Source organism: Triticum urartu, chromosome 7 (assembly GCF_003073215.2).
Source record: "Triticum urartu cultivar G1812 chromosome 7, Tu2.1, whole genome shotgun sequence".
Classification (NCBI taxonomy): Eukaryota; Viridiplantae; Streptophyta; class Magnoliopsida; order Poales; family Poaceae; genus Triticum; species Triticum urartu.
The window spans coordinates 10,867,921-10,882,249 of record NC_053028.1 but is presented as its reverse complement, the minus strand read 5'-3'; positions in this window follow the sequence as shown (position 1 = coordinate 10,882,249).

Here is a 14,329-nt window from a genome sequence, read left to right as displayed (position 1 = left end):
AAACAATCTGTATCCATCTCTCTCTTACGTCTCTCTCTAAAAACAATATGTATCCATCTCTCTCTACAACGACTCCTCCTTCATGTGCATCCAAAAAAAATTTCTATCAAAATCGCTCCACTCCCAATCCCCCATGACTTCTATTCTAAAAAACACTGCTGTGACTCCTCTCCTCCATCTAGATTTCGAGAACGGTCGTGCTCTTCTCTCCTTATCATAGGCGACGCTCCTTGAGTGCTTTTGTGGGAGCCTCGCTAATGGTGATGAGGGCAGAATCTTTTTTTAAGGAAATCTCAAGACATCATCTCATCTGCAGGTCCATCAGATCGTCCAGGCGGCGGCGACGGGCGAGTAACACATGCTATCTCCTCTGCTTATCATAGGCGCGCTCCTTCGAGTGCTTTTGTGCACGCCTCGCTAAACTATGGTGACGAGGGCGCAGATCTTTTTTTAAGGAAACCTCAAGACATCGTCTCATCTGCAGGTCCATCAGATCGTTCTTATTAAGACGTCCAAGCGGTGGCGACGGGCGAGTAACACATGCTACACTGCTACGTCGCACGATGCACAGGTGCGCCAGAGCAGATTTTTTTGTTCAGTGTGAATCAACTAGATGTGCAGATGAGTGTTGTTACACGTCATTGCAAAGCATGACAATCTCGCTCCGCCACCGCCTTGCCTCGCCTCTCCTTGTGTCTCTCTCGATCCCCTTGCTAGCCACATCGTAGGATTCAAAGCATGGCACTACTCCAATTAATCCAATCTTTGTGTCTTCTCAATCTTTGTCCGTTTGATACAGCAGGACTTTTAGGTTTGGCCGCCTGCCCCTAGCGCCCAGACAGGATCGTAGGTAAGCAAAGATCAATAGCTACAACTAAGAATTTCGGTCTACATGGATTGAAGCCGCCTCCTCAATCTTCACTGACCACCCGATCCTAACTTTAAGGTCTCACTATATGTTTAATTTCGATGCGGACAGATCACCACCTGCCGCTGATCTTCAGAATTTTGTGTCAACTATAGCCGACTCTTAAAGAAAAAATCCATGGCGGCAGCAAGAATGGCGGCCTATCTTCCTCGGAAAAACAAAGCAAGGGCCGGCGACCACATGGCGCCGGCAACGACGGCGTCTGCTTAGGGACTTCTCCACGACCGCGAGGAAGGAAGCTGGAATGTGTTGCTTCCGGCTCGTGCAAAGAAGGTCTCATCGCGCTGCTGCCTAATTGCTATGGGTGCCCGAAACCCATTGATGCAGCTCTCTATCCGGGTGCCCATGGCCTCATGACGACTGCCCTCTGCATTTCTAGACTACCGACTTGCAGCCTTGACCTCACTGATGTGTGTCTCGGACGTGTGCCTCCGCTCTATCAGATATGGCCTACACGAGCATGCACACTGAGAAAAGGATTTCGTGATGCATAGACATGCCACTCAATTTGGAACAACATGCTTGCACCACTAGCACGATAGAGTATATTTTATCTGTTCATTCAAAAGAGAGGTGAAATATATATACCATGAAGAGCAGCTAGCCTGTTGTGATATGTGAGGAGTGTTAGTGAAAAATATACTTTGTATTTCTTTTCTTACAAAAGTGGACATATATATGTAAGAAGTACATAAATTGATATGGAAAGTTGTATTTGTTTTCTTACAACTGTAGGTACAATAAGTACATAATTTGATATTGAAGAGCTGCATTAGCACCATGTAATGGAATTAGCGGCACATGAGTGATCGGATGGAGTTGCAGAGGCACTGGAGCCTTGGACATGCACGGTGATAACAGAAATGTGTAATAGTATTGGGCTTTTGGGGACAATGGTAGGAATTAATCAGTACTGGATTTTTTTGGTCTCACCTAGATATCCTAATTAGGTTTGTTTTGGTTTGTAACACAATTTATATTTTGCTCATATACGCAAGTGCTTTTTTTGACCACTCGAGAAAATAATTATTTGGGTAAATGTTATACTTTCTGCATCAATAGCCTCTGAATCTGTTAATAGGCTGTCGTTCTGTCAAGGGCCAGGGGTGTCGTTCAGTCGCTTGAGATGCCCATGTGTACCACAGGTTGTCACAAGGTGTGATTGGCTGAAGAAATGGTCATTTTCAAATTCTTCTGAAATTTATTTGTTAAGTATGAGACTAAAATGATGGATGCGCTTAAGGTGAGTGATTTTTTCTAATTATCCTAACCTTCCATACACGTGTATGACTTTATATGCCTCCTCTATATGAATGCAGGGTACCTTCCAGATACAGAAGTCCGAAAAGATTTGACAAGTAAGCTACTTTGTTTTCCATTATATAATTTAGTAGTAAAACGCCCGTGCGTTGCTACGGGCTATACTGTATATAAATGAATCAGACAAATTATTGATATTGAAACTTATTTCTCTCTCATACACCAACCTCAAGGTCGACGGCAGGTTCCCGTGATCTAGTGTAGCATAAACATGGCCATATTGGAGGGCTATACTGTATATAATAAAGGGGATTTGTTTTCACTGTATGTATGATACACTTTATGATACACTGTATGAAAAATGTAACAATGCGACAGTCCGGACTCCCACAAATCCAGACCATATTGGAGAGAAAAATGTCTAAACTATGAACCCTGTTATCTTCAACACGCATACCCAACATAAAAACTCCACCCCATGACACACCCTTATGTTTTCCTGTCGGACCTTCCCCTTCCGCTCGGTTTTCGTCGTAGTGAGACATTTCTCGCTGGAGCCCTCTCCTTTAAAACGGGATGACGCCCACCTCACCTTCGCCATCGCAGCCTCTCTCCTTCACACCATACTTCCCCACGGAGGGATTGCATTTAGACGTCGAAAAAAACCGATGGTGAGGGAGTCATGGAGGAGGGGTAGAGAATGAACCGGTGAAAGCCAAAAAAACCTGCGTACAATGTTCGCTCCGCCTGGGTCATAGAGGAGTCCCCCTGGTAGAGGAGTTTGGGGAGAAGAGGACAGCGACGCGAGGACACGTCGGGAGGATCGCAAGGAAGGCACGCTGGTAGAGGAGATCAGGGAGAAGAGGACGGCAGCGTGAGGACGTCGGGATTATCGCGAGGAGGGCAGGCGATGGGAGGATTACGTTCACATACACGTTAATGGGCCAGCCCAATGCTGTGATGTGATGATGCCAAAGGTGGGCGAAAGATAGGAGTGGTGGGATGAGGTGGAGTGAGGCGAGACTACCAACTAAGGCATTAGTACTAGATATTACTGAGAGTTGGTATAACATACATAATCCTTATGGAAAATGTTAGGCTGAATCTTTGAGTAAGTGAATCTATCTTGTAAACTCCATTGTAGACCATGCATACACATTATTCTCCAGAAGAACTGGTGCAAATTATTTAAAGGAGCTTAATATCCCATAGACCATAGTCCTCGTGTAGTCTTGCATTGAAAGATATAGGTATGTGTTCCAATTAGCTTGGATTGAAATAGATAATTAAATGGAAAAGAGAAGAACTGAAATGAGGTAGAACTTTCAATAGGGTCACATTTCATTACTCAGACTAACCAAAAGTTTCAGAACCGAGTTCTTGGAGCTCTTTGTCTTTGAGGTCATCATTCTTTATAATCTAAAACATGAACATTTGGTTGGCAAAGAACATTACATATTAAATATGACATGTTATAGCAAGCCTAATATCAGGACCACCTCTCATGGGCACAATCAACTCCCTAAAGCCTCTTTTTTTATCAGATGCATAATGCACATCACTTACCGAGGAAGATTTTAGCCTCTTCAACATAACAATCGGCATCCCTTGTCAAAGCTCACACCAAAATAACTGCACGTGTAATCATTCTACCCTTTGATTGATAGACTGAAAATAAGTACACAAAAGGTAGGAGCTACTCACATTCAAACTTCTGCCGCAAGCTCGTTGATGGTCATGCCCCTTCAACATGTTCACACATAGTGCGTCAAAAAATAATATTCCTCCAACCAGCCCATACAGAATGCCTCAAATTGGCATGATAAAACAAATCCAGATTGCATTATTCATTGAAATGATAAAAAATGAAAACATCTCAAACCAATATGTATGTAGAACCTGAAATTATATCTTATGTATCAAAACGACTATACAACCTTCTAAAAAGCGAAGGAGGACCATACATAATACAATACTCCTTTCCAGCGCTTTACGTCGCCCGCCTCCCAATGCATCCCTGGTCATCTCCATGGCCTACAGGAGGTGCTTCACCTACAACCGAATTTCGAGATAGGAATCCCTTCTTCACCTACAGCAAAATTTCGAGATCCCAACACTATCAGGCTAATACAAAGATCCATGAGAAGTGTGAACGCACCAACGTCTTCGGGTATGCATGGACCGTACGGGTAACTGATTTGGGAAATGTAGGCGGCGATGCTGGCATGGCCGACGGCACATGATGCATCTATAGTGAGACCGGCGGCGGCCAGCAGCACCGTGGCGGCCCAATTCGATAAGCCCGACGGTCGAGTACCTGGAAGGCCAGTAGCCCACGCCCACGACGTTGGCAAAGTAGCTCGGGATGGCAGCGGCGAATCGCTGGGTCACCCGTGTCAGTGTCCTTGAGGCGCCGTTGGCGCGAAGGGGAGCATGTTTCCACTATTGCAGATCTCCCATGCGACATCAATGGTCGATAGCATCGGTCTCTCTCGATGGACCGGATCTTCCCTGTCGCGGTATTCGGGGGAGAGGGGGTAGGCAGTGCCAAACAGCGGAGGGAGAGGCTTGACCTGGCAGGTTCTTGAGCGGTTTGATAGTTCTTTTTTTTCAAGGATAGTTGAATGCCCTTGCGTTGCTATGGGACATCCAAGTTACTACCTCTCTCTCAGTTTACAGGGCGTGCGCGTTCCCCTAGGTCGTCAATTTGACCAACCTAATACAAGACATATATTATAAAAAATATAACAATATAAACTTTAGATGTTCTATTTTCAAACCGTATAATTTTTATGTTATATAATTTATATTAAGATGATAAAATTGGTAACGTAGGTATACGCGTAGGACTTGTAAACTGAAACGGAGGTAGTATATATATATTGATCAATAACCAGAAGGTTATTAATTCTACTTCACAAACTTCGACAATGCATGCACATTTTAATTTTCGATCAAAAAATAAAGGTAACAAACTCCTATAACAGTGGATAAAATATAAGAAATCAGTCTAACTGAAAATACCACGTCTACCTTAGAATGTCTATAATGTCAATTAAGAAGTCAGCTACAAAACTTACTAACAAGTGGAAAAGGGGCAGCTAGTATCTCTCCAACAAACAAAATCATACCATACAAAATAGATTGCCTGTAGTCAATAAAACAGTAGTAGGGCATCTGAACAAAAAAATACATAGGGAAAATGGAACATGTCGTTTCGAAGATTACATTAATCATGTCAATGTTAACCACAATACTGAAGATAGGCCATAATGGCCACATGACCATCTGCACTGTACTGATAATGGAACTGTGTGTCTTCATTGCTATCATTATAGATTAACATATTTAATTGTTTCAGCACAAAGGTTCCATAATGTCAGGGTAAATTCAAGAATCTTCACACGCACTTAATAGACCATGTAATAGCATGTTGAAAACTACGCAGGAAAAGCATGGTTCCGAGATACTTAAGTCTTGAGGTCAATCCAGCCTTACCACGAAAATGAAAAGACCATATGATGTCTGGTGCAGCTTCCTATTCATCAGTAGAGAATCCTTCGATTTATTTACATGAAGATTCTTATTTGGCATGGCTGCATCAATCCGAGTATATATATATATATATATATATATATATATATATATATATATGGATAATCGATTCCACACATGTGGAGCAGATATTGGAGATTATTAAGATTCTAGCTTATTCCAAACTTTATTTATTTTTATCCCAGGTCTAGACTTCTAATGTCTGTGAAAGAAGAAAATCTTGACTGGAACACAAAATGGCAACAATAAGAAAAAGTTATCACCAGAGCAATGCAGTTAAGAGTTTCGGATACCTTTCAGAAAGAAGTGACATATATTAGCATATTTTATCAGAACAATTCAATCTGCAAATTAGCAAACATGGACATTCCAGTGCATAGTTGTACGAAAAAGGTGAAAAACAAGTGAACCATGACACAATGTAACAGCTGAATCAATAAGGACATGTTAGAATGCGAACATATTGGAGATGAGAATTCCATTGACCTCTTGTTGGACTCTTCAAATCAGATCACTAATGGCGCTTCCAGCAGCGAGGCTTCCCCACGGCAAGGCATCTTTCTAGCTATTGTAGCTCTGGAGGATTATGCCATCAGTAGATAATCTACCAGGACCTAAGGCTTCTCCATCCGGCCACGGCTGCATCCGCGTCCACATCGCCGTGGATGCTCTGCCATATCCGCCTGGACGAGCGCAGGCTCTTCATCACCAACCTCTTGTTTAGCCACGATGCCACGGTGGCCACCAGGCGGCTTGAAGCCACAAACGACATGCTTGAGCACACATCGCGATGTTGGGGGCCACACCCGACAGCGACACCATGCAACGCGTCATGGCGGCGTTCATGGAGGCGTTGGCGCGGTGCTAGCTCTCGGCATGGGCTGGCCTGTGCAGGGCACTGCTCCTACCCCGTTCGGCGCCCACGCCACCATCACACCCTATACCATGCAATCAAATTGGTAGATAGAGTGCAAAATAATGAAACAAAATTGACAGAAAGATGAACAATGTGCAAGTAGCAACCTCAAAATACGAGGACTACTCGTTTTGAAGTTTCAGAAGAGTTGATCTCAGAAAACTTCAATTGAACGCAAGGATGAGTAGCAATGTACCTGGATCAGCAGCCAGATTTTTAGATGGTGTAGCTGGCTAATCTTCAAATCTAGTCCCCAGGAAGGAAATCAAGAGCAGATCATAAAGTTAATATACAGAGCTTCTAGAAATCACACATTCACCTACATCCAAAATGAACCCTCCACCTGCCAAAATCACATGCCTAGTTCTTATAGTGTCCCAAAGGCGGTATGTAAGGCAGTGGAATGGATGATCAAATCATAAAACACAATCTAGTCTTTACCAGTGATTCAGTATCTTGCATGTCGGACTGGATCTCAAAGAGCCTCTGCTTCATCTTGTCTGCTTAGATCTCACCATGTAAGACGAAACCAAAAACAACGAATAGAAATAGGCACGGGAAGAGAGGGTGGCGATCTTGGCGAAGACCTCGGAGACGCCGAGTCACAGTACTGGCGCTCGTAGCCCTGGAACACCTCGCTGCTTATGATTGCTCCTCTTGATCGCCTTTCAAGGCATGTATTAAAGATAAATGGTAGCTAACCAGACCTGGCCGCTGCCACCGCTGAGAGGAGGTTGAGTAGTCAGCCGTTTGCGTAGGTGAAAGCTGCTATGTACGTCCTTGATCCATCGCCCGCTGTCCAGGATCGTCCCATGCACTTGAGACAATACTGGGTGCGCATCGAAGCAAACTTCATGGCTATGTCCCGGATCCACCGCCCCCTGTCCTGCTTGACCCATCCGCAGGAATCAACACCGAACGCACCGGCTCGCTGTCGATGCCGACGAGCTGTTTCATTGCGAGGTCAAGGGGGACCGTGGAAGGGCCGCACTGGTGCCTGTGCTATGAGCTACTCGCTAGCGGCGTTAACTGGGAAGGGGCGGCTAGGGTTTGAACAGGGAGGAGGAGACACGGCTTGCGTGGATTTTTCGTTGCTTGCGTGCGTGGGTATGACGGTTTTGCTGGTTCTTTTGCCGGATCACATGGGGGTGGGACCACGTAATTAAGAAGAACGAATCACGTTTGGGATGGAACGTACGCATGGAAAACCAACAGCGCACGGGAGGGAGGCTCGACGAAGTAAGACGGGAAACGGAACGCTGCGTTTCTTTTAGGTATTATTATTATTATTATTAGAGAATTAGATATTAGAGATAGAGATTATTTGTTTCCTGAAAATCTATTATTTGTTTCCTAAAGCAAATTGCATTAATGAGAGAGATCCCTTGATTTGGCTAAGGTAGGAAAGAATCTATTATTTGTTTGCTAAAGCAAATTGCATTAATGGGAGAGATCCGTTGATTTGGCTAAGGTAGGAAAGAATCTATTATTTGTTTCCTAAAGAAAATTGCATTAATGAGAGAGATCCGTTGATTTGGCTAAGGTACGAAAGAATCTATTATTTGTTTCCTAAAGAAAATTGCATTAATGAGAGAGATCCGTTGATTTGGCTAAGGTAGGAAAGAATCTATTATTTGTTTCCTAAAGAAAATTGCATTAATGAGAGAGATTCGTTGATTTGGCTAAGGTAGGAAAGTTAGATCCGTGATCTTTTGTCATTAGGAAAGTGTTGAAAATAAACCGTACCGGACTACCAACTCCTCCATTAGGTTTTTTTTCGCTGGTTAATTTTCATAGGTTTTTCTTCGCTGGATTGTCTTGGGTGCGATCGGAGGTTAGGCCCTGGAGTGCGTGGGGCGGGTGGGGGCTTCGGTACACGGTTTTTTCGGTTCGTGACGGCTCAGTGTGAGGTGGGACGAGGTACCCAAAAAAACCATGGGAGGTGGGACGAAAAAAAACCTGGAAGCGAGACTACCAACTACTCCATTAGGAGTAGAGATTAGTAGTCAAAAGCTGAAAATTATTTACGGGACTTACAATTAGCCCTTTCTACAAAAATCTCATGATGTTCTCTTTGTGCATTCAATAAGTGGCCGACCATCCTAGCAAATATATATAGATGAAGGCGGAGAATTGGGTTCACTCCTATATCAAGCTACTACTAGACATGGTATTTTAATAAGTTACATTGGCATGAGCTAAATCATGTGTGCAGATACGGCTACACTTCATTAGATATGCACACATGTTTTTTTTGCACGATTTCTTCCTAAACATCTAAATTTAGGTGGCTAGGTGTAGATCACACCACACATATGTAATATCTCTAGCTTATTCCGTTACATATAACAATTTACTGAAGTTTAGATTTCGCTGTTTACATTCCACAAAATTCAGTAATTAGTTTCGTACTATTAGGTAGCCAAAGTTAACTCTCTATATAAATAAAATTGTTGGATCTTTGTGATAGATATAAAAATTTGGAGTGGAAAAGGTGAATACAGTATAACAACTTGCCATCATTTTATCATTTACACATAAATACATCTAACATTTCTTCCTTGGTGCTTATGCCAAAACATGGCACAATGATTCCTAGCATCTTCTTGGGCCTCAAGGAGTGAGGAATAATGTTGTTTTATTATAAGATGATATTGTTGGCTCATATTTCCAAAGCGGTGCATTGATGAAAAACATTTTCAGATGAAACATGGGCAAGCCATTTCAGATGGTCTTACTTTAGATTATCAACTGCTACGTGCAATTAGCTATGCAGAGCCATCCTTCAAACCCCAACGGGAAGTCAATGCTTTTTTCTAAATGTATTCAAAAAATAGTAGCATCATTTCATGATTTTGACAACATAGTTAGTTTAGGGGAAATCCAGGGGAAATGTCAAAACTATTGTAGACTGATTGGTTCTCATCTCCCTAGACTTTTTTCTATATCCAAAAGCGCATCCTTGAAATATGGTAGATATTTCATAGGATATATCGATGATCTACTTTGTTTTTAGTGTAATATATAGTTTGTTATATTAGTTTCTAATGCACGCAGTGGGCTAACTATACTTGACTACACAATTTTGTTATTGTAAAATGGAAATCCCGTCACATTTTCATGTGAGGCGATGAAATGTGTTTACTCCCTATTATACTGTTGTACAACCAATTGACCGTTTAATTCATGTTATCATCTATAAGTTTTAGTTTGCAAAAGTGAACATATTTCTTTGAGACACCTAAATGCATTATTGAACTCCATAACGCAAGAGCTATACACATATTCAAAATATTTGTAGGAAACTTTAGGTATAGATTTTTGTGTGGTAAGTTCTAAATGTTTAGTTATTAATCCATTTAGGGTTTTAAATATATAATTGTAATATTTCCAAGCTTTGTTCAGAGTTGTGTAAGTTGCTCTATGTATATAGCAATCACTCATACAGGACGCACTTCGTGCCTATACAAAAATGCACTTAACAGTTACAATTGATGGGAAAACAATACTTCGCTTTCAGTTATGTCTCTAAAGTGTTGTGCTACTACAAAAGTTACAGTTTTATAATATCATTGAATATAATATACTTTTGTGTTTTAAATAAACTATGAGTTGTAACTACAAAAATGATATATTTGATAGTTCGAGAATACATGATTAACAACATTTTTCTTAATAAAACTACTAGGTTGACATGTAGTTCACATTATGTATTAACTATAAGTAAGTGGTTTTCTATTAATACATAAAGTTTATTGGCTAGCCCGTGCGAATGCACGGGTTGACGACTAGTGTATATAGTGCTCCGTCCTATTAGCTGAATTAACCTCGAGGTCCATGTTTTGGAAACATGTCGTAAAGTAATAGGATAGACCTTCATTCAAGCCAATCAACATGTGTTCGAAAAAACAAAAACTATCAAAAAGTAACGAGATAGACCTTCTTCAAGCCAATCAACATGTGTACAAAAAACAAAAAAATTGTCAAAAATTACAAAACAAGAACCTCGAGGTTAATTCAACTAATATGATGGAGCACTATATTCATTCAATGCAATTAAATGTTTACAGTGACCCATCACATCAGTTAATTTAACATCGAGGTCACTTCCCATCCGGCCACCCATCTGATGACTACTCAAGTCTCAACACAGTTAACTTGGGAGTTCTGTTAGATGAGCTATCGGTAGGGAAGCTGGTCCTTGCTGTTGTAGGATCCCTCTTTCCATCCTTTATTAGGCACCCGGATGACCGACTGTTGCCGCCCAATGGTCAATGCCACGTCCCCGTGAATGTGCCCGGCACGACCGATGGTGTACTTGAGGTCGAAGCCGGCCACTTGGTACTTGTCCTCGGCAAGGAACTGCGCCAGGCCCCAAACACTGGCAGCACAACTTATAAATTGACGGATGGAGTACTAGTTATAGTGATGCATATAATTAAGCAAAGGGATCGCACATGTCTTTATTGACTAGAACGAGAATGCAATAGCACAATAAGAATTAAGGCCACGATGATGCGATCGCAGTGGTGGTTACAGGAGGCAAGAAGAAAGATGCATCTATCAACGTACGACCCCCTTCTTCTCAACTTAGTGCGCCGGGCCACCGACCGGCGGCTAAGGAGCGGCGGATTTTGTGGCGAGGTCAAGGTGCTTCTCAGCAAAGGCATCCAAGGCTTCCAGCCAGTTGAAGAAGGCCAAAACCGTAGCGTCCTCACTTGCCTTGTAGATACCAATGTACACGATTTGCTCGTACACGTGGATGTGTAGGTCGACGAATTCTTGCAGGGCGATGCGCCTCGCGGCGAGCGTGACCTCCAGGTGGACATTCTTCGTGGCGTCAGCGGGCAGTTGCAGGGCCACCAGTGCTTGAAAGAGGTTCCGACCATGGAGGCCGATTAAGTGGCAGGCAATGAGGAGCCCGGGCGCGCAGGCTGGAGGAGTACGGCGATGTTATCCGCGAGCTTCTTAACGACGGTGAACTTGTTGGTGGTGGCAACGATCATCTGGTCCAACTGAGAGTCGTAGTTGGCGTCGACGGCGGCCATCCACTAGCCGGGCGCCAACACCGTCTAAAGACGATCCTCGGTGCCATGCCGCATGCCGGCGTCGTGGACCATCTGGCACAGCCACTGGCCACTCGCGCGCATCGCCACCACGGGTCTGGAGTGAGCACTTTTGCGCTTAGTGTAGGTGCTTAGGCAAATGCTTAGGTGCATACGATATGGTAGATGCATTGGAATGGAGGGGCCCCTTTATATGAGTGCAAACTATGTTGCATTCACATCGTGCTGCCTCTTTTCCCGGTCCTCCTCCCATTACTCCCCTGATGCATTCACGATGCTAATTGAAGGAGGATGCATCATTGGCCGTTCAACATTTCGGGAACCTCTACCCTCTCCCTCGTCTGCATTAAAGCCGTATCAGGAATTGTGTCGCCCGCTGTCGAATCAAATAGTACTGCGTTGCCCGCTGCACGCCCGGCTGAACACGCCTCCTCGCCTCCATCTACGCTTAATTACTGAATTTTTAGTTGCAAAAATTAGATGCTGCTAGTGATTTTTAGCTTCATATTTTGACAAATCACAGTGTTACAAGGTTGATAAATGGCAATGTTACTAGATCAACAAATGTTAATCTTTCCAGTTTGACAAATGGCAACATACCCAATATGATAGATGCAAATCTTACCAAATTGTTTGTAAGTGGTTGCACACGGGTCATCCGAAAGAACCGTTTGCGTTGAAGAGATGCACAAATCCTGCTCTCACTTTGCATACGGCTGTTCTATCTAAAACGTTTGGGATCAAGAGCCATTAAAACCTATAGCCATTAAAACCAAGACACGTGGCGTCACGTGAATGGTTAACAGAACATACACGGTTTAATTATACAAACATTTGAGATACTAAAGTGGCAGCTATTTTTTCAAAATTCCTTTGTTGGCTGTTATTCGAGTGCGCCTTCTCTCAAAATGGACACGACAAATACCACAGCATGTCGGGTGCCATTCCATGATAGCATGCCAAGTTTCATGAATTTCAGACGAGTTTTGGATTTACTAGAATTTAAAAACAAAGTATCTCAACATTTTGCCGGCAATCAAAACAGTGCCTTGGTGTTTGAAATGCATTTTTATTTCTTGCATGGGACCTAAGCATGCACCCAAGGACAAAGATTTGATTTTTCAACCAATTTATATGCACTGGAGCATGTGCATGTAGTTCAAATTTGAATTATGCACATAAATGCATTGAAAACTCAATTAATGCATAAAAATGTCCAAACGAACCCCGAAAAATCACAAAAATTGACACAACACTCCAGTTTTCTATGTTAACACTAGAAATTTTTTAAAGTCAATAAAAGGCAATGGATATCGTTTCGTCCCCAAAGTTGGGACGTTCCCTACCGAAACCATCATACTTGTTGTAAGAAGCTCTGGTTTCTGAGAAACATATACCCAAACCTGCCCCAAATGGGACAAAAAATTAACCACGGCATGTTAATGCCGCTCCAAGATAGCATGCCAAGTTTTATGAATTTCAGACGAGTTTTGGATTTACTAGAATTTAAAACCAGGTATCTTTTGCGGCCGAGTGACGGTGGCAGGGTGTTTGACATTCATTCTCATTTCTTGCATGGGACCTAAGCATGCAACCAAGGGCACAAATTTGAATTTTCAACCAAGAGCATGTGCCTGTAATTCACATTTGAATTATGCACATGAATGCATAGAAAACTCAGATAATACATCAAAAATTTCAAGCGAACCCCGAAAATTTCCAAAAATTCACACAACAATCCTGTTGTTCTATGTTGACACTAGGAAAAAAATGAAATCGAGAAGAGGCAATTGATATCATTTCGTCCAGAAAGATGAAACGTTCCCTACCGAAACAATCAGGCTTGTTGTGAGAAGCTCTGGTTTGTGAGAAGCATATCCCCAAACCTGCCCCAAATGGGACAGAAAATTTACCACGGCATGTTGATGCCGCTCCATGACAGAATGCCAAGTTTCATGAATTTTAGACGAGTTTTGGATTTACTAGAATTTAAAAACCAAGTATCTCAATGTTTGCGGCTGAGTGACGGTGGCAGGGTGTTTGACATTCATTCACATTTCTTGCATGGGACCTAACCATGCAACCAAGGACACTTATTTGAATTGTTAACTAATTTATATGCATTAGAGCATGTGCATGTAGTTCAAATTTGAATTATGCACATGAGTGCATAGAAAATTCAGTTAATGTATAAAAATGTCTAAGCGAACCCCGAAAAATCCCAAAAACTAACACAACACTCCGTTGTTCTCTGTTGACGCTAGGAAAAATATTGAAATCGAGAAGAGGCAACGGATATCGTTTCGTCCAGAAAGGTGAAACGTTCCCTACCAAAACCATCACACTTGTTGTGAGAAGCTCTTCTTTATGAGAAGCTTATACCCAAAAATGCCCCAAATGGGACAAAAAATTTACCACGGCATGTTGATGTCGCTCCATGATATCATGCCAAGTTTCACGAATTTCGGACGAATTTTTGATATACTAGAATTACAAAAGCAAGTACGTCGACGTTTGGCGGAGAGCCACAGGGCCGTGGTGTTTGAATTTCATCCCTATTTCTTGCATGGGACATAAGCATAAACCCGTGGACACATATATAAT